Source organism: Brassica rapa, chromosome A04 (assembly GCF_000309985.2).
Source record: "Brassica rapa cultivar Chiifu-401-42 chromosome A04, CAAS_Brap_v3.01, whole genome shotgun sequence".
NCBI classification, from domain to species: Eukaryota; Viridiplantae; Streptophyta; class Magnoliopsida; order Brassicales; family Brassicaceae; genus Brassica; species Brassica rapa.
The window spans coordinates 11085139-11110238 of NC_024798.2; the positions used below are offsets into that span (position 1 = coordinate 11085139).

A 25100-nucleotide genomic window follows, 5' to 3' on the forward strand; every position below is an offset into this window, starting at 1 on the left:
TAAAATTTATAAATTTATCAATTGAATATACTTTTATCATATTTATTTAAGTATAATAATTGTATTTTAACATGATCATGACTATAAAGTGGGTAAAATAAGATATAATTTATTTATTTTTTATTTTATAAACGATAACTTAAAATATATTAAATTATTATTAAAATTCTTTTACACAGATTTATTAGAATTTTTAAATATAATATATAAATATATATTATATTTAAAATGAAAATATATTATGATTAAAGTAGTTACAAAGATTTTATATTATAAGCTTTAAAGAAATACATGTTAATTTTTATACATGTATTATATATTTTGCTTAATCCATCTTACCAACATATTAGATTTTATTTTTGAACATAAATATTTTATACTTATGAAAAATAAAATTTATAAAATTTAATACAGTTTTATTATACTTAGCTCAATATAATAATTTTCTTTTAATATGATTGATTATGATTATATAATATATAAAATATTACAGAATTTTTTATTTTTTATTTTATAAATGATTACTGAATTTATTAATGTATAATAATATTTCAAACTAATTTCGAAATTAGTGAAAAATATTTAAATATAATTTTGAAAATGAGGATCTTGTAAAAATCTTTTAAAACAGATTAGTTAGATTTTTTTTAAAAAATAAATATATTTATATATTATTTTAAAATAAAAAGATATCAAAAGATATTATGATTAAAGTATTTTAAAGATTCTATGTATTATTATTCTTAATAAAATACATTTAATAAGATTTTTAAGTGATGGTCCAAATAAAAAAAAATCACACATGAAAGAAGTCATGACTTCTCTTTTAATATATAAGATGTTAGTTTCAGTCGGACCAAGATAGGGATCCTTATCTTTGGATAATATGGTATATTTGGAAGGCTCGCAATGATAAACTTTTCAGAGGTATAGATAGAGATCCTTTGGAGCTTGTTTGACATGCAGAGAGTGAATGCCAAACATGGTTTAATGCAAATGAGATGATTGCACCAGTAGGACATGCCAACGATAATGAGGTGAACCAAGCCATAAGTTTGGGTAATATTTGCATGCTAGATGGATCGTGGACAGCTTCTGACAGATTTAGTGGATGTGGATGGATCTGGACTGACAGTGCGGAAAACGTGCAACTTATGGGAACACGAAATTTCACTCGTTGTGAATCAGCACTACACTCGGAGGTAGAAGCACTGCGATGGGCGATGGAGAATATGCTTCAACACTCACCGTGCCAGAGATTTGGAACAGACTGCAAAGAACTAATCGCCATGATAAAGGAACCTCAGGAGTGGCCAAGCTTCGCGACAGAACTGCAAAAAATAGAGACCCTGCAGATTTGTTTCTCGGAATTCGAGATCATCTATGTGCCACGAGTGCGCAATCAATCCTCCGATTTTTTAGCTAAGACTGCAAGAACTTTTCGTAGGGAGTTATTTTTTATTGGTTGTTCTATTCCGGTCTGGTTACCCAGACCACCTCAAGTTTGAGTAATAGAATGGCCGTTTGACGTCAAAAAAAAAAAAAAAAAGATAATGTTAGTTATTACCTGATAATTTATTATTATCTTTAGAATAGTTAAAAAATAATTAACGATAATATGATATTTGAATTTATATTATATTTAAATTAGTAATATAAATATTATATATATATATTTATATTATATATATGTTTATATTATATTTGGTTTAGCATTATTAAACTGGTTCTATTTTAATATATATATATATATATATATATATGTTTATATTATATTTGGTTTAGTATTATTAAACTGGTTCTATTTAATATATATATATATATATATATATATATATTAAATCATCAATCGTTTATGATAAAATTCTTAGGACTATCAAAATTATTTATTGTGATAATTTTTGAAAATAAAATGGCGAATAATTCTAAAATATTTATACTATTATTTTTGAAATAATTTTTTGCACTCACGTTAAAAAATAGAATGTTTAAAGTAATTATCTATTAATAAATAGTTAGATTAGATTCAATTTGTTCGTTCGAAGCTGCTAATAAAGTTTATGGTTTACGAAATGTGTTGTAAGTGGGTAAACGCATCAGTTGATTGTAAGTTTGAACCCAAACATAATAAAGTATATTGCATTTTCTTTTCTTTATTTTTATTTTTGAAAAAGGACATTTATTTGGACCTAGGATTTTGTCATATTATATTGCATTTTCTTTTATTGTATATATCATGGTATACTGTATGATCTGAATGATAATGGATGCAGCGTTAGCTTGTACTTTTTGTTATTTGAATGTTAACATAAATTTGGAGACTTCATACGTTTTACATCCTTCATAAGTCTTAAATTCTTTTACTTTCTGTGATTTGTTATTGTCCACAAATGGTTGATGCATGCGATAATTGTAATTTTGATAGGTCGATTGAAAGTTTTTTGATGTTTTTATTTTTTGAAAAGATATTTTTTGGATATTTAGAATGCACCCTTTTCACTCTTAACAGCGGAAGAGTAGTGGCAACTATAAATAAATTGCTAATTTTGCAGACATACATTTAGTCTAGTTGTGAACTATTGGAAATATAGTGAAGATGAATTTAGCAGATTATTATATTCGGTTGTGTGTGTGGTTAACTTTTTTGGGGTTTTTCTGTTCTATATCCGATGACCTTGCTAGTAGAGTTATCTATGTTTTAGCTGTTTCATATTTTTGTGTTTCTTTGTCTATTATTTATGTTCGCCAAAGGTTCTCAGTTTTATCTAGTTGCCAATCTCTTACTTTGTGTACACTGAACTTCTTTTTTTTATTCTTTCCTAGTCAGCTGGAAATTGAAATGCAGCGAATGAAGCAAACCAGCCTCTTCATAGACAATGGTTTTCTTGGTTCTGGACTCTCTCTCTCTTCTTTTCTTTTTAGTTTGTTTCAATGTATAATGTATTCATAGTTTGTCTGCACGTGAGGTTTACTCGCAGTCGCAGTTTGTACAAAAACGAAAATAGAAAAAACAAAAAAAAGTGTTTGGATTTTATACCATGTTTCGTTCTCCTCCATGTTTCTTTAAAAATGTAGACACACTGAGATGTGAATCAGAAATTAGAAGTTAACCCGGCTGTCATTATGACAAACACATGTTAAGTCAGAGTACATGGAATAGTGATACATCAACATTTGAGAATATGTGGTTGAAGCACTGAAACTAATATGGGACATAGTCAGAGTACATAGAAGTTAATGCTATACAATTTAGAATACATGAAGCACTTGATGTAAAAACGTTTTTCCGTTTGAATAAATTTTACATTCATTCGAAAAAAAAGTAATGCTACGGTCATTATTGCTACACATTGTCTCGCCTCTCTTATTCATCTTCACTGTGTCTTTTTCAGACACCAGACCAAGGCTTTTGTACCTGAGAATTTACCATTTGGAAACAAAATCTTGAAGATGGAGCACATGGCCCAAATTTACAATAACGTGTTATGATCTGTCACAGACACTACAATATGGTGATCAATGCCAGCTTTACAACAGTGAACATTGTATGCAAAAATGATAATACCGAACCTAAGACCGAGGTAGGTAGGTGAGAAGCACTTCTGGAACCTTCAGATACTCTATGTTTAGAATGAACCATGGTGCTTATGCATGTGAACTATACACTTTATTTTGACATGTTTTATTAACAACATCATTAGAGAACCGGACTGGAGTTCCAATTGCGAGTCGCAGAGCAGACTCAGCAGAGTGTCTTGACGTTGACTTTGAGTCCATCAGCCGCAATCTCTGGTTCCTCCATTATCGCATGCTATTTTTCTTCAGAAAGATAAAAATCAAAAGTATTCAATCACTTTAGAATAACCTGCTTGCTTCCTACAAATCAACCAAGAGATTTTTAAAATAAGATTTTTTTTATAATTCGAATTACCAAGTGTCTTAAAGAGTGGCTGACACTTCCTCTATTGTAGTGCTGGGTTTGCGGATCAACCCGCCCCGACCCGCCCCGCCCCGCTGCGGGTTGAATCATTTTTTTGATTCAAAAAATCGACCCGCATAACTCACAAACAAAAAAATTTCTACCCGCACCCGCCCCGCAAAAACCCGCGGGTAACCCGCTTAACCCGCGGGTAATATTAATTATATTAAAAATAATTATTTTAATTAAAAATAATTATTATATAGTTAAAAAATATTATTTTTAAAAAATTATATTAAAATAATATATTAATAATTAAAATTATATAAATATTTACGAGATTTAATATATTTTTTATAAAAAAAACATTTTTTTTTAAAAAAAAAATCTTTTTTTCTTAAATTTGCGGGTTAACGAGTACCCGCGATTCAAATTCGACTGACCCGCACCCGCCCCGCTTAAAATAATCTTGACCCGCACCCGCACCCGCCATTGCAAATTTTCAAATTCTTCGACCCCACCCGCCCCGCAGCGGGTCAAATGGGGCGGGGCCCGCGGGCATTAATTAAAATTCCCAGCTCTACTCTATTGTTGGAACATTTTCCCTTGGTCTCTAGAAGCTATGTAGCTAAAGCTCTCGGGATTATATGCTATCGTGCCACATGCTGAATTAGACTCAAAAATAGTAGGGACCACAAATGCATCCAAGAACAATACATAAAAGAAATGATTATGAAGTATATACAGCTAAGTTGTTCAAAAAAAAGAAGTATATACAGCTCTATATATATATATATATCATGGGACTTTTCTCCTGTCAAATTAGAGAATGGCCCGTTTTATGTGAAAAACAATATAAAGTAGTGACAATAATTTCATGTATTTTCCTTTGCATTGAGTAAAGCTTGTGGCTAAAGCCTATAATATTACATTTTATATCACTAATACCTCTGATGAGCATCTCTGTTACTGTTTCTCCTATCAGGAAAGATCTATATTAGTTCATCAAGGCATCAATACTCAAAAAGAGATTATGTATCGAGCATATGTAGGGACCCGACGAGAAAGGCAAATATCAGTCCTTGTGTTATGCAAATGTAACTTTTTCCCAAGTAATGGATCAAATTGGGGAGAGGCGGGGGGGGCGGGGGGGGGGGGGGGGGGGGGGGGGGGGGGGGTTGGCAAAAATAAAAAAAACTAATCATTCTCACGTGTTACATTTAGTTCACTTAAGAGGATTGCAAAGTTCTGCGATATCTTTGAATCAAGCATTTTGTTCTCATTCTCAGCTGGAGGCATCACTAACCTTCTCATATCTCCGTTCACTGTCGAAAAACGTTGGTACGGAATTCCTGAGGCTAGCGCTTGTAATCACATCAGCTTAATACAACAAACTAAGTATTATGAGATAAAACAAAAAAAAATAGGAAGAAATTAAAATCAGCACACCTTCTCTTTTGCAGCCGCATCTTCTTCTTGAGCCTCAAACATATTATCCAATTGGCTGCAATCTCAATCATTCAAGCCTCGCCTTAAGCAGAGCCAACGTATCTCTTCTCTCCATTTCCTGCTCCCCAAATAGAGTAATGGGCTCTCCAAGTCGTCTAAGGTTGTTTCTAACAGATTTGTCAAAAAGCAGCAGTATGACGCTTCACCAAAGACTGGCATGTGAATTGTCTACAGTGAAAGAGTGAACCAAATAGACACCCCAAGTTCATGTAATGCAACGACTGAAAACATACACGAAAAATCCTTGAAATGCAAACATGGTGACAAAATATTTTATATATTGTAGTGTCTGTGACAGATCATAACAACATTTGTAACTTGCAAGAGACAAACAAAGGCTACTTATGTGTTCTGATGGTCAGGACTTCCTCCATGGCTTTGCCTTTCACCCATTCAGTGCCTGAGAACATTAAATCAATCAACATTAAAAAACTGCAACGTTACTATTCACACAAAAATCTAACCTCTAACCATAATCGTTTCGTTTTCATATGAAGATCGCATCGCAAACATAAGACATATCACATAAAAGGGAAAATATTTAAGAAATATGTTTTCGGCAAACACAAAGTTCTTATATTTACGATTGAATGTCACCATATATATATCCACTCGCCTCTAAAAGTAAGAGAATGGACATACCGACCGATGAAAACAAAGGTCTAGAAGCGAGCATCGACGAATAGACAGGTATTCTCATCGACCTTGATCTGAAGCTTAGTAACATCACTATCTTTTTGTTAACTTGATCTGATGCTAAGTATAAGATAAAACACAATAACTCTATAATACCTATATCGAAGCCGAGACGATGGATTTTTCCGGGGTAACAATAAACGTGGGAAGCCAAAAGAAGAGATTAAAGGGGTTACATATTTTTTTTTTGATCGGGGAAATTCAAAGGGTAGAGAAAGAGAAGAAGGATAACGTAGAGAGAATAAAGTTGATTTACATATTTATACTATTATTGTTTTTTTTAATTGTTTGCTTAGGTGGCACTTTGATTGGTTTTTAAGAAATATGTTTTTGGCAAACACAAAGTTCTTTGACTATATACAATGGTTTCAAGATTCAACACCCTCCACTTCATTTTTTAACATTCAATATCATATTCTCTTTCTTACCCATCATCATTCAACACACGTTCAATTTTTATCCACTACAATGATCTTGTTGAATAAAATTTAACTCTCTATTTTATTAATTAATAATTATTTTTTTTCTATATCTAAATTAAATAAACCTAGTCTCTATTTATAGATAATTTTAAAAGATAAATTTTAGTATAAGAAATGAAAATAAATTATTTAATTTATAATGAAATTAATTAGTTTTAAATAATTAAGAGAATATCAAAATATCAAAAATCTTTAGAAGTGACATGTGTCGTCGGTGGTCCCCCACTTTTTTCTTATTCAACATGTTGAATCTTTTAAACACCAATTAATCCACATCATCAAATTTTATTTTTCAACACTTTCATTGTAGGGATTCAACTGTTGAATCTTTTATTTAACACCCCCATTGTACATAGTCTTATATTTACGATTGAATATCACCATATATATATCCACTCGCCTCTAAAAGTAAGAGAATGGACATACCGACCGATGAAAACAAAGGTCTAAAAGCCAGCATCGACGAATAGACAGGTATTCTCATCGACCTTGATCTGAAGCTTAGTAACATCACTATTTTTTTTTGTTAACTTGATCTGATGCTAAGTATAAGATAAAACACAATAACTCTATAATACCTATATCGAAGCCGAGACGATGGATTTTTCCGGGGTAACAATAAACGTGAGAAGCCAAAAGAAGAGATTAAAGGGGTTACATATTTTTTTTTTTTGATCGGGGAAATTCAAAGGGTAGAGAAAGCGAAGAAGGATAACGTAGAGAGAATAAAGTTGATTTACATATTTATACTATTATTGTTTTTTTTAATTGTTTGCTTATGTGGCACTTTGATTGGTTTTGAATTTTTTATCCTAGGTGGATAGGCTGAATGAATCTCATATCCTCATTTTAGTATTGTAAGATTTATTAATATGATGGTCTTAGAAAAATAATTTAACATTTTGTATTTTTTTACACAAGCAGGATATATTTGAAAGTTCTAAATTTATCAACTCAAAAACTTTTCGTGATTTAAGTACCTATGGAAAGTTGAAATTTCCCACCAGTTTTTTTGTATATTAAATGTTTATATTTTAGTTTGAACTTTACTAAAATTTCAAAAAATGAATACTACCCCAGTTCAAACAAAAAAAAAGAATGAATATTACCCAATTAAGAAAATAGTTTGATCGTCAAAGTAAAATTGTAATTGCGATGGGAAAAAAAAGTTAGTTTAACCTTTTTTATTTATCAGTTTATTACTCTATTAACTCTAATTTTATTTCAATTACTAGTTTGTTTTGTTGCCCGTTTTGCCTTAAATTTTTTGTTTCAAACATAGTCTTTGCGATTTTCCCATTTAACAGATTTATCTTTCCTAACATCTTACGTAGTCAGAAAATTATTCTTGACATAGTTATTTTTATCTACATATTTATTTAAATTTGACATTACTTTAATAAATTTATCACATTCTAGCCACAAACTTATTTAATTTCGAAAAAATTATATAACATCCATATATTTAATTTTTCCTTGGCCACAAATTTATTGCAAGTAACAGTTTTTATTATGATTCAATAGATTTTTTTTTGCCACAGATTTACTTTATTTGCCAGATTTAATTGAACTAGATCCTAGCGCGGATAATATATTTAAATTTGTTACATTTATCATTTTTATTTGTATGTAAATTTTTGTATATTAAATTATATATAACTAATTTTTAAATTTGATTTTTTTATACTTTTAGTTTGAAATAAGTATTTCTATTATATGTAACATAATTAACTAATAAAATATGAAGAATCAAGTGCGAGATTTTAGAGTTATGAACAAAAATATAATTATGTATAAAACATAAATTATCTTAGTTTAAAGGATCGGAATCTCATCTCGAATAAATTCACGAAAAGAAAAAGTACTCCAATAACCTACTTAAAATATAAAATCCCCTTTTAAATAAAAAGCGTACTTAATAATATTTTTTTACGTGTAATAATTGAAAACTGACAATTGAATATCGATCTAGAATATTATTTTAATATATTTAATGGTAAAATATTAATTGTAATAAACAAATTTTGAATATTGTAATATTACATGAATTAGAATTCTTAAAAATCTAAAATCTATTTTATTAACATAATATATTTTTATTCATTTATTATTTTGACGTTACAAAATAATACTTTAGTTTTCTTTGTATATTATTTTTTAATAATTTAGTTTCTTTTCATGTAATTTTAAAATTATCAAGAATATAATATATTTAAAATTATTTCTTTACATATATCCAAATATGATGTCTCATTTTTATGCGTGTTTGCGTTGAGCATATTTAATTTGTAGTTTATATATTTAATAATACCTTGTTGCGTTCCGTTCTATGGTTTTAATAAATGTGTTGTCATTTCATTTTTATTACTACTAATATGATTTTTTGGTGATCAGTGATAATGTATTTTTAACGTTATGTATTATATTTTATCGTATATTTTCTAACTCTTCATACATGCATTTTTTTTAGAATTAATTTAATTAGATAATAGGTTTAAAGATGTAAATAAAACTGTGTATGTTGTAAATTTAGAATTTTTAGTGTAACTGAGCACTATCAGTTATGGAAATTATATTATGATTTTATTTTACTAAATCTTTCTTTTTGTGTATATTTTTTGTTTTATTTGTATTTTTATAATTTTATTGTCTTATTCTATAATTGAGAGAATTGCTATTTCCAAATTTTGTTTCATGTACCTTAAAAGTTTTCGGTTGATTTTTGTTTGTTTTCTTTCTCCAATTACGATGTACAGTTCGACCGTTTTTTTTTTTGGATCAAACTACTAATATCATCAGATAGAAAGCTTAAATTCCAAGAATGATGTGAGTATTTTTGCTAGAGAAAACTGATTTAACCACTAATATAATGAGATATTATAATATTAGAGGTATGAAAACTTTTATCTGTTGTCTTACGCTGGACATAATTAAGTTGTTGTTAATTGATTCTATATTTGTGATAACTGTAAATACATCTTTATGTCTTTCTTACATCATCCTTAATTGGTTTACGGTTCGACCATTTCTAATATAATGAGAGTAACATAATATTATATGTTGATTATCTCCTTCCAATTAGGAATGTACAAAATAAGAAAAATTCAAGGTGAGACCACTTTACAATTTTGTCCTCATATCTATATAGAGTTAGTTTATAGATTACTATATCTGTTTCAAAATGTAATCAGTTTTAATTAAAATATGTAATATTTAAAAGTTATACTTTATAAAACTGTCATTTAATATATAAATTTAATCAATTACACAATAATTTACATAATTTAATTAGCCACACAATATCCAATAAATATAAAGTTACATTTAAATATAAAAACAATTTATATAGTGAAACAAAAAATACTTTTAAACCATTAGATTATTAAACAAAGGGAATATTCAAATTATATTGAAACATTAGAATAGTAAGAATCAGAAAAACTGAAATCTCAACGTCGATTATTTACGTCGGCTATGCCTTAGACCATCTCCAATGTACTACTCTATTTTTTTTAATCTAAAATAAAGGAATTTTATAATAGAGATGAATTTGTCTCCGATGTATTTTTCTATTTTCTCTCCAAAAAAAGAATATTCTTGATATATTCTTTTCTAAGTTTACAAATAATATTTTTTATTTGTGAGAGTTGAAAACCAGCCCAATTTAATTTAGTATTTTATAAAATTATGATATTATTTAAACTAAATATTTCCTTACAAACTATTATGTAAATAAAAAAATATAATTATATTTTACATAAATAATATATTTCACTAAAAAACATTTTTGTTTATAATTGTTTAAGTAAAAAGTTAAAAGATCATTTTGTAAAAACAAATAGAGGAGGTGGTATGACAAAGTGAGAGACAAATAGTCCAATCTGTAGTTCTTTAGAAGGATTTGATGGGTTGATGGGGTTTTTATGTTTTTTTTTTAACGTCTGATTAATTATGCTATTACAACGATGAGAAATATTACATAGACGATTCTACAGCCGATAATTCTATCATCATATGAGAACTCACGTCTGACTGCATCGCTCCCTTGTAATAACAACAACTTAAGGAAAGATTATACAAACACAGCAGCATAACATACAACAAAATGATCATTCTCACTAACCAAGCATATCCAATATTAAAAATTGTATCTATGTTTGCAAAAATCTGTTGATTATAAAAGAAGCCTAAACACATGCCCCAACAACAATAACCAAAACCCTAATTTTTTTAACTGGTATTGCTTTTGCACCAAGGCAATGAAACTGATGTACAAACAACACAACATCCACTTATAACTATTTTTCTCCGTTGATTAAAAAATAGCTCTATTCCCCTTTTTCTTTTATGAGGCTGCTGTTTTAATTGCGGTTTTAGACATCAGTTAAACACACTATTTGGGAGAGCTTGTCTGATCTTGAAAATTGTCCACTCCGTTCTAAGAGCATGCCCTGCTGCTCCAAGCCATGCGTTTGTCTGTTTGTCGCCTCTGCTGTCTTTGCACCATACCTACAAAATCATATCAGAAACATGGAACACAATAATTGATTTTGTATTCTTCTTAAAAAGACTTTTTTTGCGATCGATAATTTCAGTAGTGAAAGTTGAAAATGCTTTCATAATGTTCCTTCCCTTTACTTCAAAGCATCACAAACCATATGACACGCAAATGATAAAACAGAGTGCAGTTTCAAGATGGATAACACTCACGCTAACAGTTGTCACACTCATGTGTGAGAAAAGTGAACAAACAATCATTGATCACACACATAACTAAACCCAATTTCTACTGATTAACTTATATATAGTGCTTCATATGTAACACACCTGTCAATATTCAAGTTAACCATGACGTTTCACTTTCTTTATGTGTGTTTTAGTATGCATGTGGCAGTATAATATTATATTACTAGGGTCGGCCCGGGCTACGCCCGGGGTTTTTGTTTAAATTTTAATTTTTTTATTATATATTTTGTATGTATGTTTATTTTGATATATAAATGGTATAATCTATTATAAAAAATATAAGTATCTAGACAATTATAAAATATTTTTTAATTATTTACTTTTTCCTGTCTTACAAATTTCAAAAAGTTTAATATTTAAATTTCTGATATTTTTGTTATTGGAAATTATATATAAGGATGAGCAAAATGAAAAAAAAAATAAGTAAATTTTAGTTAGGTGTTTGATTGGTTGGATTATAGAAATGTTTCATTTCACTTAATTGTTTTTTTTTTAATTTTTTGTTTCTAATTATTCTCTTAGTAATTTAATTGACCATCACCTTTAAATATACAATCCTTTTAAAGTATATTTTTTTTCTCAAAACACCGGTTTAAAAATTATAATATTTTTCTACATTAAAAATTTACAACTACATCACTAAAACCTAAATTCTACAAACTAAACTGTTACAACAAAAATTTCTACACTTACAACCGAATTATTTAGACCCATGATCTACATACTCATTTATCTCACTTATATAAATTTTGATGCAAAACTTTTTTAAATGTACAACCAATCATAATTCTATTTTAGTTTTAAAACCGTTGAATTCTTAACTTTCACCGATGTCTTTTCAAAATATTTTGTTCCACTTCGTCCTATATTTGTTTTGAAGTAATTGCATAATCTATATTTTTACGTACATATATATATAAAACCAATGGAAGACATTGGGTTGGTCCGTGCGACACGCGAAATTAAACTACGTAATATTTCTGTTTGGACATAATTGTATAATCATTGTTTGTTAGGATATTGTTTAGTTTCCTATTAATTTTATTGTTTTATTTTATGAGATATTACAAACAAATGGTGAACCTCATATTTTTTGATATTTTATTTGGAACGTATTTTGGGGTATGTTCAATAATAAATGAAAGTCAGCATTATTGCTTACTATAATTTTAAAGGAAGATTCAATTATTTGAAATATGAGACAACTTTGGTTGCCTTTGCGGTTAGAAGGAACATGTAGGGTTTGTATAATTGTATTGAGGAGAGTGTAAATATTTAGCATCCATAGTTTGGGTCAATGCTTATTAAGTAATATGTAGCTTGAATTTTCAACTCTTGTTAATACATGCTCTAAAGATAGGTTACTTGTTAGCGTCTCCTTTTGGTTGGACCATGTAAGATTGGATGCTAAATTTTGTTTGTAATTAGCTGTATTTTGTACGCCCGTTAGAGACATTGGGCTATTACGTTTGCTAAGCTCGCATCTATGGGCTTGAGAAATGTGTGTGATGCTTTTTTGTAGCTAAATATGTTGTTGGATTATTTTTTGTTTTGTTATGTTCATGTAGTTTGATTATTATATTGTGGACTGAGCTATATGTGACTTGTATATAATTTTGCTGCAGCGTATTGCTGAGTAATATTGTATTTGTACAGATGTTTTTAAAGAAATTTGCATATGTTTGTTTTTTGATATATTTTTTACATATACTATTTAAGAATGTATAATTGAAAGAAAAAAATGTATAATTGAAGAGGGGTGTAAATTTTAATTAAAAAGGCAAAACACAACTCATCGTAAAAGAGAGTTGTGAGTGTAATGTAATATCTTTTTTTTTTGCTACGTGTAATGTAATTTGATTATATCTTGAAAGAAAGGTAAGGAAATGCAGTCATGTAATAGAAGAATCATGCAGACTTAATAGAGCGATTTCTTTCACGTCGGGCCCAAACTCAGTTCATTAAAAGGTCCATTACACGACATATACAAACGAAGCCCAATATGACATATGTTTAATGAAACGATGCGTTTTTGAGAAGGAGGACAGGTGTCGCAATGTCAGGCAATGACTTAGTGATGTGGACGCACAGGAGTGAAGCAAATATTTTTTTATATATATAGATAGATATGGATCAATTGAACCTTTGAAATAAATAATTTCTGAAATATGAAAACAGAAATACTGACAAATGTGTTAGCGGACAGATGATGGTCTTCATCATAATAGCTAATGGAAAACAATAAGAAAAGAGGGAGTAGAGTTTTTACCAATATTATGCTTAGTACACTCGAATACGATACACGCGTCGAAGTTTAACATTCTTCAAGAACACATCGGCCGCTTCCACTGCTATGAAAATGATACAGAGAGCAGATCTGGAATAAAATACCAACAAAACCGATTTAATCTGCAGGTCTGAATCAAAATTATGAACTCAAGCGATTTTAATTTGTCCATACGCGCTGTCTGAATCAGAGTTATGAACTCAAGCGGTTATAATCAGAAACCCAAATTTTTTTAGAACAATCAATAAACGGTTTTAATTAGTCTTATTCAAAATATGTTAAACAAAGATATAAACAGAAAAACTGGGAAATAATGATTCAACACACATAAACGTTAAAAATGTAATGAAAAAAATTGTAGTTTTGATGTATGAACTCAAGTGGAGGAGCATAATAAACCTGTGAATCCAGAAGCAGAATATCCACTCCTATGAGTTTGCCACCGCATCGGACGTTTCTGGCCTCCCAGAAACAGAGCATCCTCACATGAACAGTGGAGGACCATCATCTGGTCTTCAAGTCAGACAAAAAGATTGTTGTGTAAGTATATTGGTTTGTGTAAACCGAATAGTGGATGGCTATCATAGAAAGAAAGCTTACATTTTTATAAATAGATTCCACCGCTTTGCATGACTAAAGCTCTCATTCATGGTGAATCGTGGAAGAAAGATTTAAGAAGAAATTTAAGAGGATGGATCTGTAACTGGTAGCTCCTAGGACTGTTGGGAAGAAGACAAAAGAACTTAAACGAAACTCACGCTGTGACTCAATCAAAAACAATGGCGGAGATGAAAATTGGTTAACCCTAATATCAAAACTGGCCAATTCTGCAAATATAAGGTCATATTAGAAACAAGCCCATCAGACTTGGAATTTAATAAAACATGGATCATGGATCAATCATTCAGAGTGGGTGTTGATTATTGCAAAGTAACGGAGAGCTGAGGAGAGTGGAAACGATAATGGAGCTCATATATCCCTTTTCGTATTGTATTGATTTGATAAACTAAATTTTCTTTTAGCCACAGATTGACCTCTTTCTAACAGATTTAATTAGAATTTCACCTAATTATTTTTTCCTTGGTCACAAACTTACTTACTTCTAACAGATTTAATTACAATTTGATAGATTTTTTTTTTTGTTTTTCACCACAAATTTAGTTAGATAGACTTATTTATTCTTTTGACAACAAATTTACTATATGTAACGAAATTTGATTGGTTAAATAAAATCGTAACAAAACCATTTAAATACATACATGAACACGATCATTCTCATTATACTGTCCTGCAAAATTGTATACATTCTTGTAATTATCAGATTTAAATTACTATATTTAACAAAGTTCACAAACTGTTAAGCTCCCTCTCTCTCTCTCTCTCTTCATTATTGCCACAATAACCATAGTCAAACGTTTAGTGTCTTTAGATGATTTTTAACAAATACATGTAGAATATTGCTTGCTAGGACAGGCCCGCGCTACGCGCGGGATTTGATGGATCGGTTATTATAAAATATATAATTTTGTGTAAATTTTTTTTATGTTAAGTTGGGTGTGAGTATTATTATGTTGTCTACACCGAGTTCCAAATATATAACTAAAAATGATTGAATTCTTAGTATTATTGTTGTTTTAGTTCAAATTTTTAAAATTTTATATTATTTTAGGTATTATAACGCTATAAATGTTGGACTTGGATTATTTGTGCAAATCGTATCTCTAATCGAAACTTATGCTCGGTCTCAGGTTGAAATAATAAAATTTATTTATTTAAAAAGTGATTTTTCTGGAGCGGTTGTCTATTGTATTGTATTTGTAAATGAAAAAATAATAATATAAAATATATAAATCAATCGAAATCGATCAAAAGAGAATAAGATCGAGTTTCCAGATATCATTGTATCGTTTTTTGTGATGGTTATGAAACATTATTAAATTTAGTTTAATTTAGAAATATTAATTCATTTGTATAATTAAAGATACATGAGTTTTTGTTTCTTGGTTCTAACATATTCTTTGTTCGAAGATAACCTCCGAATTCCATTTGCTAAGCAGTACTCTATCCGATTTTAAAAATGTCGTTACGTCTACTGCAAGCATCTGCTCTGTTCCATATGTAATACTCCCTCCGTTTTTTATTATAAGTCGTTTTGAAGCTATGCACATAGATTAAGAAAATCATTAATTTCTTATATTTTCGAAACAAAAACATCATTAATTATTTACCTAACCACAATTTAACCAATAGAAAAATAGAAGATATATTATCATTGGTCAGACAACATTAATTACTAATAAATGTTACATAAAAAACCGAAAACGACATATAATTTGGAACAAAAAAGTTTTTCTAAAACGACTTATATTAAAAAACGGAGGGAGTATTTTTTTTTAGAAGTGTTATGGAAGTTAGTAATTTGTGTTTCTTGTACTTTAGCTATCAAATAACGAAGAATCTTTATTTTTAAAACTTGCTTATAATTAAGTTTAAAGTACAACTTCTTGTACCTGAAAAAAGTTTATGTAGTTTTGCTTATAGTATATAGTTTGTGTTAAACTACAGTTTTCATAGATGTAGATATCAAAAGTTTAATTGAATTAAAATAAAATAGTTTATAGACTATATAGAGTTTTTGTTAATAGATTTAGTATAGCAGTAAGAGAATGAGAATGAGAATGAGTAATAGATTTATTAAAATCTGTGTTGACATGCATGCTTGGTCTCTCGGTTGATGAAGTGACGCTTAAGGAAAAAAACATGTTCTTATTTATATTTATTTTCTTAACATCAATTTCGTATATTAAGAAACATTTGCGTTTACAAAGTCATTATGAATATTGTTAGTGACAAACATTGGAATATAATGACATAACTGAAAGATGAACCATTGGGGATATTTGCCTTTGCCAATTGAACATCAACCATATAATGTTTTTATTTATTAATATAGATAGATATGGATGTCTCATCACTGTAGGATATATATGTTGATAAACTCTTCGTGCCACAATTGCTCATCGTAGTTTGTAACTGTAGGATCTTATAATACAACAGTATTATTGATGAAAAAGAGTTTAAAGTAAATTATATTGTTTTGCTAAAAACAATAAATTATAAATCTCTGCGTAAGACATATATTAAAGGTTGAGGACAATATAGTAAAGATGGTTGCATTATATAAAGAAACAATTACATTCAGGGTCACTTTTTATCTTTTTATATCATAATAAGACAATTATTGCTACACACACACTTTCTTCCAACAACCTATTGATTCCTAACTAAAATACACTAACTGTAACTTTAAACTTTATGGACCTAACTAGAAAATAAGCGGGAATTAACCTCAGCCACACATCTCCCCTCCTATCCAACAGACAAAATTAATTATAGTACACTTTGACAAGATTTATATCTGTCTTATTTTATAACCATTAGATCTACTATTGTAGCTTTAATATGAATGATCCAGATTAATCCTATTTTTAACACATCATCATCTTCATCATCTGTCTTTTTTTTTGTCCTGATAAATCCAAAAAACCAACCTTCGACCATTATCTCTCTAGATTAATCGGCGGTGAATGAAGTTTCGGTGACTTCCGTTGGAATTTCGCGATAGACAGGGAAATAATGTTACGAATTGTTCTCGTTTTTCCGACATGCCCTTGCTTGAATTACAAAACAATGTCGTCAACGAGTTCTTCACCGTCACAGTCACGGCTGCGGCACCTCCGGTGGTATATCATGTACATGTTAATATTGTATTTAGGTATACACGTGGACATTGTTATCAAGTGTACACGTGAGTATTGTTCTCACAAAGATCCAGTCCATTCATCCAACCCAAAATACTACTACGTACAACTATCTAATATAAAGCAATCAAATTTTTGAAGTCATAAAAATACACATTTATGGCTATATTGCAATCTACGAGTTCTCGATCTCTAGTGTCCATATGTACACTCTTTCTCTATTGTCCATATGTACACACTCTTTCAAATGTCCATATGTACATATTCCCTTGTGTACACTTATTTCATTCACTATACATGTGGTTGGTTTAAACAATATACATCTAATGAAATATGTGATCCAGTTTATAATAATGTTTTAAATGGTTCTCAATGTAGAAAGTATTCAAAAAATAAAAACAAAAATGAATTTGCAATGGAGTAGATTGGTATTGCTATATTATCGGAAAGTATACATTTTTGTGTACATGTGAATATCATTACTTTGGTGTACACATGGATATTGTTCATATGTACCGGCTCCTACACCAACAAACACAACATATACATGTCAACCTATCAACAAGAATATTCATATCTACATTACTTATTATGTACAAATACACGCGTGTACATATGTACAAAATCATGGTTGATCATATGTACACACTTGTTGGTGTACATCCGACCACAGTTTTGTCAAAACACCAAAACTAGCAACAAGCTTCGACCTTTTCCTCCATTCACCGCACCCTCTTCAGTTTGCGCCATCTCTTTAAAACAAACAGAAACCAGAAAGAAAACTTAGAGAACTTGGAAATCTAGAATCGCACCCCTAAATCGAAACTCTAATCTACAAATCAAAACCCTAATTGAAGTTTTTCATAAATCTATAACCGCGCCCCCAAATCGAAACCCTAACACCTCACGCCAGGCTCTTACCAAACTCGAAAAATTGAAACCCAGAAATCAAAACTCTAATCCCCAATCCGAAATCCAAATCGATGAAACTGCGAGGAAGGAAAGTATATAACCTTTAGCCTTGTCCTTTGAAGCTCTCCGCTTTCGAGACGACGTCGTCTTCTCCGTCCGAAAATCTTGTTCGTCTGCTTCTCCGTTCTTACACGCGTTCTTCATTCGTCGGCTTCTCAGTTCTCCAATCCTGTTGGTCGTCGTCGGAAAAACGGTCTGGGAAATGTAAAATTAGGTTATCAGACTCGGGAAAAGTTGAAACATATAGAGTTATTTACTTTATCACGGGGCCAATCTCAGATAATTAAGCAAAACACACTACGTCTATGGAATCCACCAATCAGCTTCTCTTATTTTTAAATTTTAAACTCCCAAACCAGAGAAACCAGAAGAATATGTTATATTACAGATATGCCCACGTCTAGTTTGCCTTTTTTGAGGACAAAGATGACTTTAACCAACAAAAAGTGTCCTGGTAGCAACAAGTGCTCTTTCTTGTAATAAAAAGTCATAAAGTGTCTATATATGAAAATAACTCTTATATAAATCCACATATAAAATATATACAAATGGGTTGTATATATTTTTATTAAGAAATCAGTAACTAATTTCAGCTTTTTGTATTTAATTGATTTGTTTATCTTTGCTCTTCACATGTTTGGTCAACAGAAATGAACCCTTCTTTGTATTAACTAATAAAAATGTATCAATACAAAACAAAACAATTTATAGTACTAATTGTGTATGTCTACATAGAACGTATAACATTTTCACATCAAGCATACTAAGCCAAACATCAAGCTGCCTCCGCTCTCGGGATCCAGAAACCAGAGATCATCTTCTTCTCAGCTGTGACTACAACTCAAATATATGGAGTATGGTTCTCATGTATAAGCGGACCATTGCAAAAGTTTCTTAATGGGTCAGAACTGCTAGCATGGATCAGAAGCAATCAAACCAACAACTCCAACGCCAGTACTGTATCTGCTGCTACTATGGAATGGAAGCAGCGGCTCCTTTTGAAAATGGTAACTCAGGCTGTCGTGTTTCATATTTGGAAGCAGCATAACAATGTTTTCACAACAACACCTCACTTACCACTACAACTATTTTCACACTATTGATCGTGAGATCAAGAACACTATCTGCAAGGAAGAACCAAAAGCTTTTTAGGTGATACTAAAATTAGATTAGATGTAAATATTGTTTCATAATACTTCGAGGGAATTGCCAAGGGATCTAGAAAACTATCAGTTTCAGCTATACCGACTCGCTGGAAAATTTACATGTACACATCCCGAATATTATAGATTTTAGATTATCTAGTTATGTATGAAACAAAATAAGAAGGCTAATGAAAATGAAACAAACTATTAAATCAATTGAATATAAAACAATTCAAAATCATATCACGGGAAAAATTATTTTCTTGGCTATATACGTCACATGCCCCCTTAGATTTGATATTCTTGGAATTGAGATTCATTGATGAATATTGAGATTTTACCACAAACATAGGCTGAAACTGGTCATATCCTAACATGCCTACTTTTGTGTTACCTAAGAAGTTAGAATATCAAATTACAGAGAATAACTAAATACCTCCCTCGAATTTTGGATTAATGCCGGTTGCAACAACCACCCTTGGGTCACCACCACGTATGGCTTCAAGTTGCTTGTGAAACTTTACAGCTTGTCTGTCGAAGAAACTCATTGTGAGAGGCACATCACTGCAAGTAGTATTCATATACGAACGTGGTCAACATGTATGCATATGTAAAATACATAGTATTTATGAAAAATAAGAAACGCTTAATATGTAATGGCAAGTTGCGGAATATAAAGGTTGAATTTCAGAACAACATAGACATGTATTTAAGATAAGGAAAAAATTATGAACATGATTTTAAGAAAACATGAACATGTGTTCAAGATGACTATAAACAGGAGTTAGCTCACAAAATCACAAATGGTTTTTAAATAAATCTCACAGAAGTGTGTTAATTAAAATCGGAATATAACAGCTTCATAATGTTTAGTTCAAGAAAACTATGAACATGAGTTTAATAACATAAGAAGACTATGAACACTTTGAACATGCGTCTATGAACATAAAGTACCCTGAACATGAGTCTAAGAACAGATTTACCTTCGAATCCAATAAGAGCATAGCAAGAGACATCAGTTCCCCTCCACGTCTTCTTGGTTTCGTAGAAGAGCAACCGCACTTGGACGACCAGCTTTCAGATCAGACAGGAAGATGGATGAGTTAACCGTTTCACAGAGAATATATATATATAGATTTAGTGTTTTCACAGATTATAAGGATGTTGTTCAAGTGAAGAAAGATAACCTTTTTATAGGTGAAGAATAGACCGCCTTGGAGAGGGATAACTCACAATCAATGTCAAGATCGTGCTACACGTCCGTCTATAGAGTTAAGAAGGCGATGATGACGCTGATGGCGTTGAATGTGTAACTCGGCCGTTTCGTTTCAGTAGAGGAGAAGTTAAACGACGCGGTGGAAACAAACGAAGAGATTCTTCATCTCGATCTCAGAAATCCAAACAATCAAAACACCATTGAAACTGTGTGAGAACGCATAATTATTTACATCGGTCTCAGATTTTGGAAGAAGAACGGAAACCCTGATGGCGGCGTGAAGGGGATGAACACTATAGGGCCTCTGAAGCTGTGGGCTTTAATTTTTATACTTAACAGAAGCCCACAACTTATCTTTATTTTCGTTTAATGAAACGATGCGTTTCAAGCAGCCGGGACACGTGTCAAACTCACATTACACGAATTAGTGACGTGTCTGCCTACGTGGATACCCTGGGAGAGAAGGAAATTCTCTTTTATATATAAAGATGGCATTAACATCTGTAGCTCAACATTCATTCTAAAGAGATCAATGAGGACGTGATAGACCAAGATCAAGAATGGAGTAATCATTGAGTACATTTCTAGCTCTTTGGAGAAAAAGTAACCAAATCACTAAACATATCGACTAAGAGCAAAGCGGTGTTATCATTCAAACCGCTTTTCAAGTTCCTGATTGTACAAGAACACAATAAACGATAACCAAACCCAGCGGTTACATAACTCACCGCTAACACCATAGCCACCGTCCGTAGTGAAGGAGAGAGACGGGGAAACGATTTTTCGGGTGCTATCTCAAGAAGTCCACAATGAACTGATCATCCGCATCTCTCTGGTTCTTATCTTCAACGGGAAACGATTGACGGTGTTCTAGGTTTTGTTTAGGGAGACGATTGACTTTTCTGTCTGGTCCTGGTCCTGTTTTCATTTTGTCTGTAATTGCCGCTTTTTAGCTCGCATTCTCCCAATTCGTCGAGAACCGCCGTTGAATCCCATGAATCCTAATTTTTTTTAATCGTGATTTTAATAGATGTTTTTAATTGTTTACCAAAACTAATATAATGGCATTGTTGTAATAATTATCAACTATTATGGTTATTTCGTCTTTATGCTACCATTCTAACATGCATCAACGAAAAGAAACTAATCTAGTAATTAATTACAGACATTCCACAGCCGACAATTCTACCACCATATGAGAATACACGTCTGACTGCGTCACTCCGAACCACTCTACGTCACTAGCCATCCTATGAGATCAATGTTCGATGATGCGCCTTGCACCATGTTGAATACCTCTTGTAACCATTTTTCTCCATAATTTGCGTTTTCTGGGGTTTGAACCCAGACCTCCTGGTGTGAAAGCATTAATGAACCCTTAGTCAAACCACTGGACTATGGGGGCTTCCACAGTAATTTTCTGTAAGGATAACAACCGCATGGGTATTCTTTTATTTCTTATGTTTAGCATTATGATTGTTTGTATGTTTTAGTTGTTTGTGTGAATATATTTGTTGATGATATCTGTTACTGATGTTCAAACAACTAAATAAGAATGTTAAAGTCATTTGTTTTTTGGTATTTTTTATAAAAGTTACCATTTTCAAGTATCTATGGGTTATACAATTTAGATGGTTTGTGCATATTAATTTATGCTAATAAAAACACACAATTTTTCATAGTGTTAGATTTGATATGTTTAAATAATATATTGTACTTTATTCTATATATTATTAAGTTCTATCACTTGTAATATTTGACTAATTAAAAATCAGAAATCATAAAGTATAAAATAATGTTCAGCTATACATAATTTAGGGGTGTTCAAATCTGGATTTTGGTTCATTTTTTCGATTTTTCGGTAATTCGGTTTATAAAAAATAACTACCATATTAAAACCATATCTAGTTTGATTTGGTTTGGTTTGGTTTATATACCGTCTATTTTAAGTATGTTTGGCTTTATACCAAAAGCCCATAATATATTTATCATTAATAATATTTTGTGAATTTTACTTTTGATAATTTTTAGATGATTAGATATCGGCTTTAGTAAACACATGACGATGTTTCAGTTCTTAAATAGACCATTTTTTCTTATCATTTTTTACTATTGAAAATAATTAGTAAACATATTAAGCTAATAATTTTTATAAAATGAAAATAAGAAAAATAGCAATCCATAATATTATTAAATATCTAAATATTAGTACATATATTTGTCAATGAAAAATTAAAAATTATGCTTTGTTTGATTTGATAAAAATTTAAAAAGAAATTTTTTTTAACTTAAAACAAAATATTAAATATAAATATACTACTATATTTAAACCATTCGTTGTGTTGTGAATTAGATAAGGCAGAATTGAAAGGCCTAAACAAGTATCATCCACCAGACTTTGATCCAAAGAAGATACCTCGCCTCCGAAACCGAAGAACCATCAGAAAAGAATTTGATTTATGCTTCCTGTACGTGCTCGTTGCAACAAGTGTGGTAATTACATGTCGGAGGGCACCGAATTCAATAGCCGTGAAAAATGTGATGAGCATTATTAATAATTAACATTACCTCCATGTGTGATTAATCAAAATATCATTGCTTGTGTGTCATCATGAGAATCATTCTCCATAACTTTGCAGAAGAATACAACAACGTTATCACTGGGACTCCAATCTTTGTGTCGCAACTATATGGCACTGACAACGACAAGTGATTCGTACGTTTCAATATTGCTCGCCTTTTGTATAATATTATTTAATTTCTATTGCTCTAGCTAGCTAGGTTTGTTGGATCTGGAGATTTTAGTATGCATAAATTGGTTTGGAATCTTACGTTATCAAGAATTTAAATGTCAGTGCCTCTTGAGGAAGAAAAGACTGCAAAAGGTATATGTTGATACCATAGGTTTAAAGTTTTGTGAATGTGAGATTTTAAGAAAGCAAAGTTGCTAAAGTTTGGACATTCAAATCAAGCAGTTAGCATAAGCAGTTACACACAAGTTCTTAAAACTAGCATCAGTGGCATACTTTCTGAGTTTATGTTTTCACGTTAGCTTGATACCATAGAGATGAGTAACAAACAAAATGTGACGAACATGCAGAGAAAATAAGGGTTGGCGCTGTTAATTAATGGAAACTTAGTTTCCCTAAACATAACAGATTTGTATTCACAACAGTGCCAGCCCTGACCTAAAGCTGGTAAAGCTAGGGCTTCAGGTGCCAAAATAGATTAAATGTTTAAGGGCATCGAAATTGTAAAAGTCGCTTATAGTCTAGTGGTTGATCAACCCAACCTAGGGTCAATTGTTCTCAGTTCGATTGCCAGGGGGTGCCATTTTTTTAATTCGTTTTTAGGTAACAATTTTTACTGGGCCGGACCTGGGCTAAAAACAAAGAAAAAGTACTTTACTCAAACTTGAGGAAAATCAATAATTTTATTTATCTGAGAAAAATATGATAACTCAGTTCGATTCCCAGGGCCATTTTTTTTAATTCGCTTTAGGCAACATTTTTTACTGGACTGGGCCTGATTCACAATCCTTATGATTGTGGCTAAAAACAAAAAAAAGGTATTTTACTCAAACTTGAGAGAAAATCAATAATTTTATTTATCTGAGAAAATAATGATATGTTTTCAAGACAATGTCAATTTCTTTGTATAGACATGAAACAATACGAGTGAAAGAGTACGAAACACAAGAGACATAACTCTTCTCTCTTGCAACCCTTAGTATAATAACTACCACTCTTGTACCCTTTAACATAATAACTACTCTTATGAACATACACAAGTCTTAACATACACTCTTTGATTCAACATATACAATTTCATATGTAACTATTACAACTAAACTCAATTATAAACTAACAGGCTCTACAATTGATTGATCTGGTTTTGAGGATGATGATGAAATAGGAGGTTCAGACATGGCTAAGGAGATGGGGCTTGGGATCGGAGTTCATGCCGATGATGATGATGAGAGGGATGAATCCGTAGCGAGTCGCGACTTTGGCCTCCTTCAGAGACCAATTACTCCATTCCTTGAGGAGGTCCAACTTGGAAGAGGAGGAAGCTCCCTTTGATCCTTTCCCTTTTCCTTTTATGGAATTAAAATTTGTAAAGGATGAGATGAATTCCGAAGCGCGCCAAAACCCTAAGCTGTCTTTAATCTAAGGTTATAGTCTCTGGTTAGGGCTATGAACAACTGCGTAGACAAATCCTAATGTTTATCTATATTCTGTAACATTTTATTTGTGGGTCGGGTCAATTTTCTCAACTCAACAGTCAGAACTTAACCTAAAATGCTCTTCATGTGGTCAATTGATGAATACAGTACACTGTCAAAAGTTCTAATTAGTTTGTGCAGA

The 25100-nt window shown here is 30.9% G+C and overlaps 2 long non-coding RNA genes across 9 annotated transcripts; both read right to left on the bottom strand.

The window, feature by feature from the left end:
• Positions 1–1714: 1714 nt before the first annotated feature.
• On the bottom strand, positions 1715–7177 carry LOC103864109. 4 transcript variants are annotated; one of them, XR_004457313.1, is made up of 4 exons: positions 6071–7171; positions 5369–5828; positions 5226–5299; positions 1715–3819 (listed from the first exon to the last, which is right to left on the bottom strand). It is a non-coding gene; the product is annotated as an uncharacterized LOC103864109 (long non-coding RNA). The 4 variants fall into 4 exon arrangements; XR_004457310.1 differs by having other exon boundaries at positions 5369–7177; XR_004457312.1 differs by having other exon boundaries at positions 1715–3876; positions 5369–7177.
• A 2206-nt stretch (positions 7178–9383) lies between these two features.
• LOC103864110 lies at positions 9384–21067 on the bottom strand. 5 transcript variants are annotated; one of them, XR_004457307.1, is made up of 6 exons: positions 20705–21063; positions 20501–20591; positions 19954–20081; positions 14039–19496; positions 13622–13729; positions 10119–11115 (listed from the first exon to the last, which is right to left on the bottom strand). It is a non-coding gene; the product is annotated as an uncharacterized LOC103864110 (long non-coding RNA). The 5 variants fall into 5 exon arrangements; XR_004457304.1 differs by having other exon boundaries at positions 9384–11115; positions 13622–19496; positions 20705–21067; XR_004457306.1 differs by having other exon boundaries at positions 10106–13729; positions 20705–21061.
• Positions 21068–25100: the final 4033 nt, after the last annotated feature.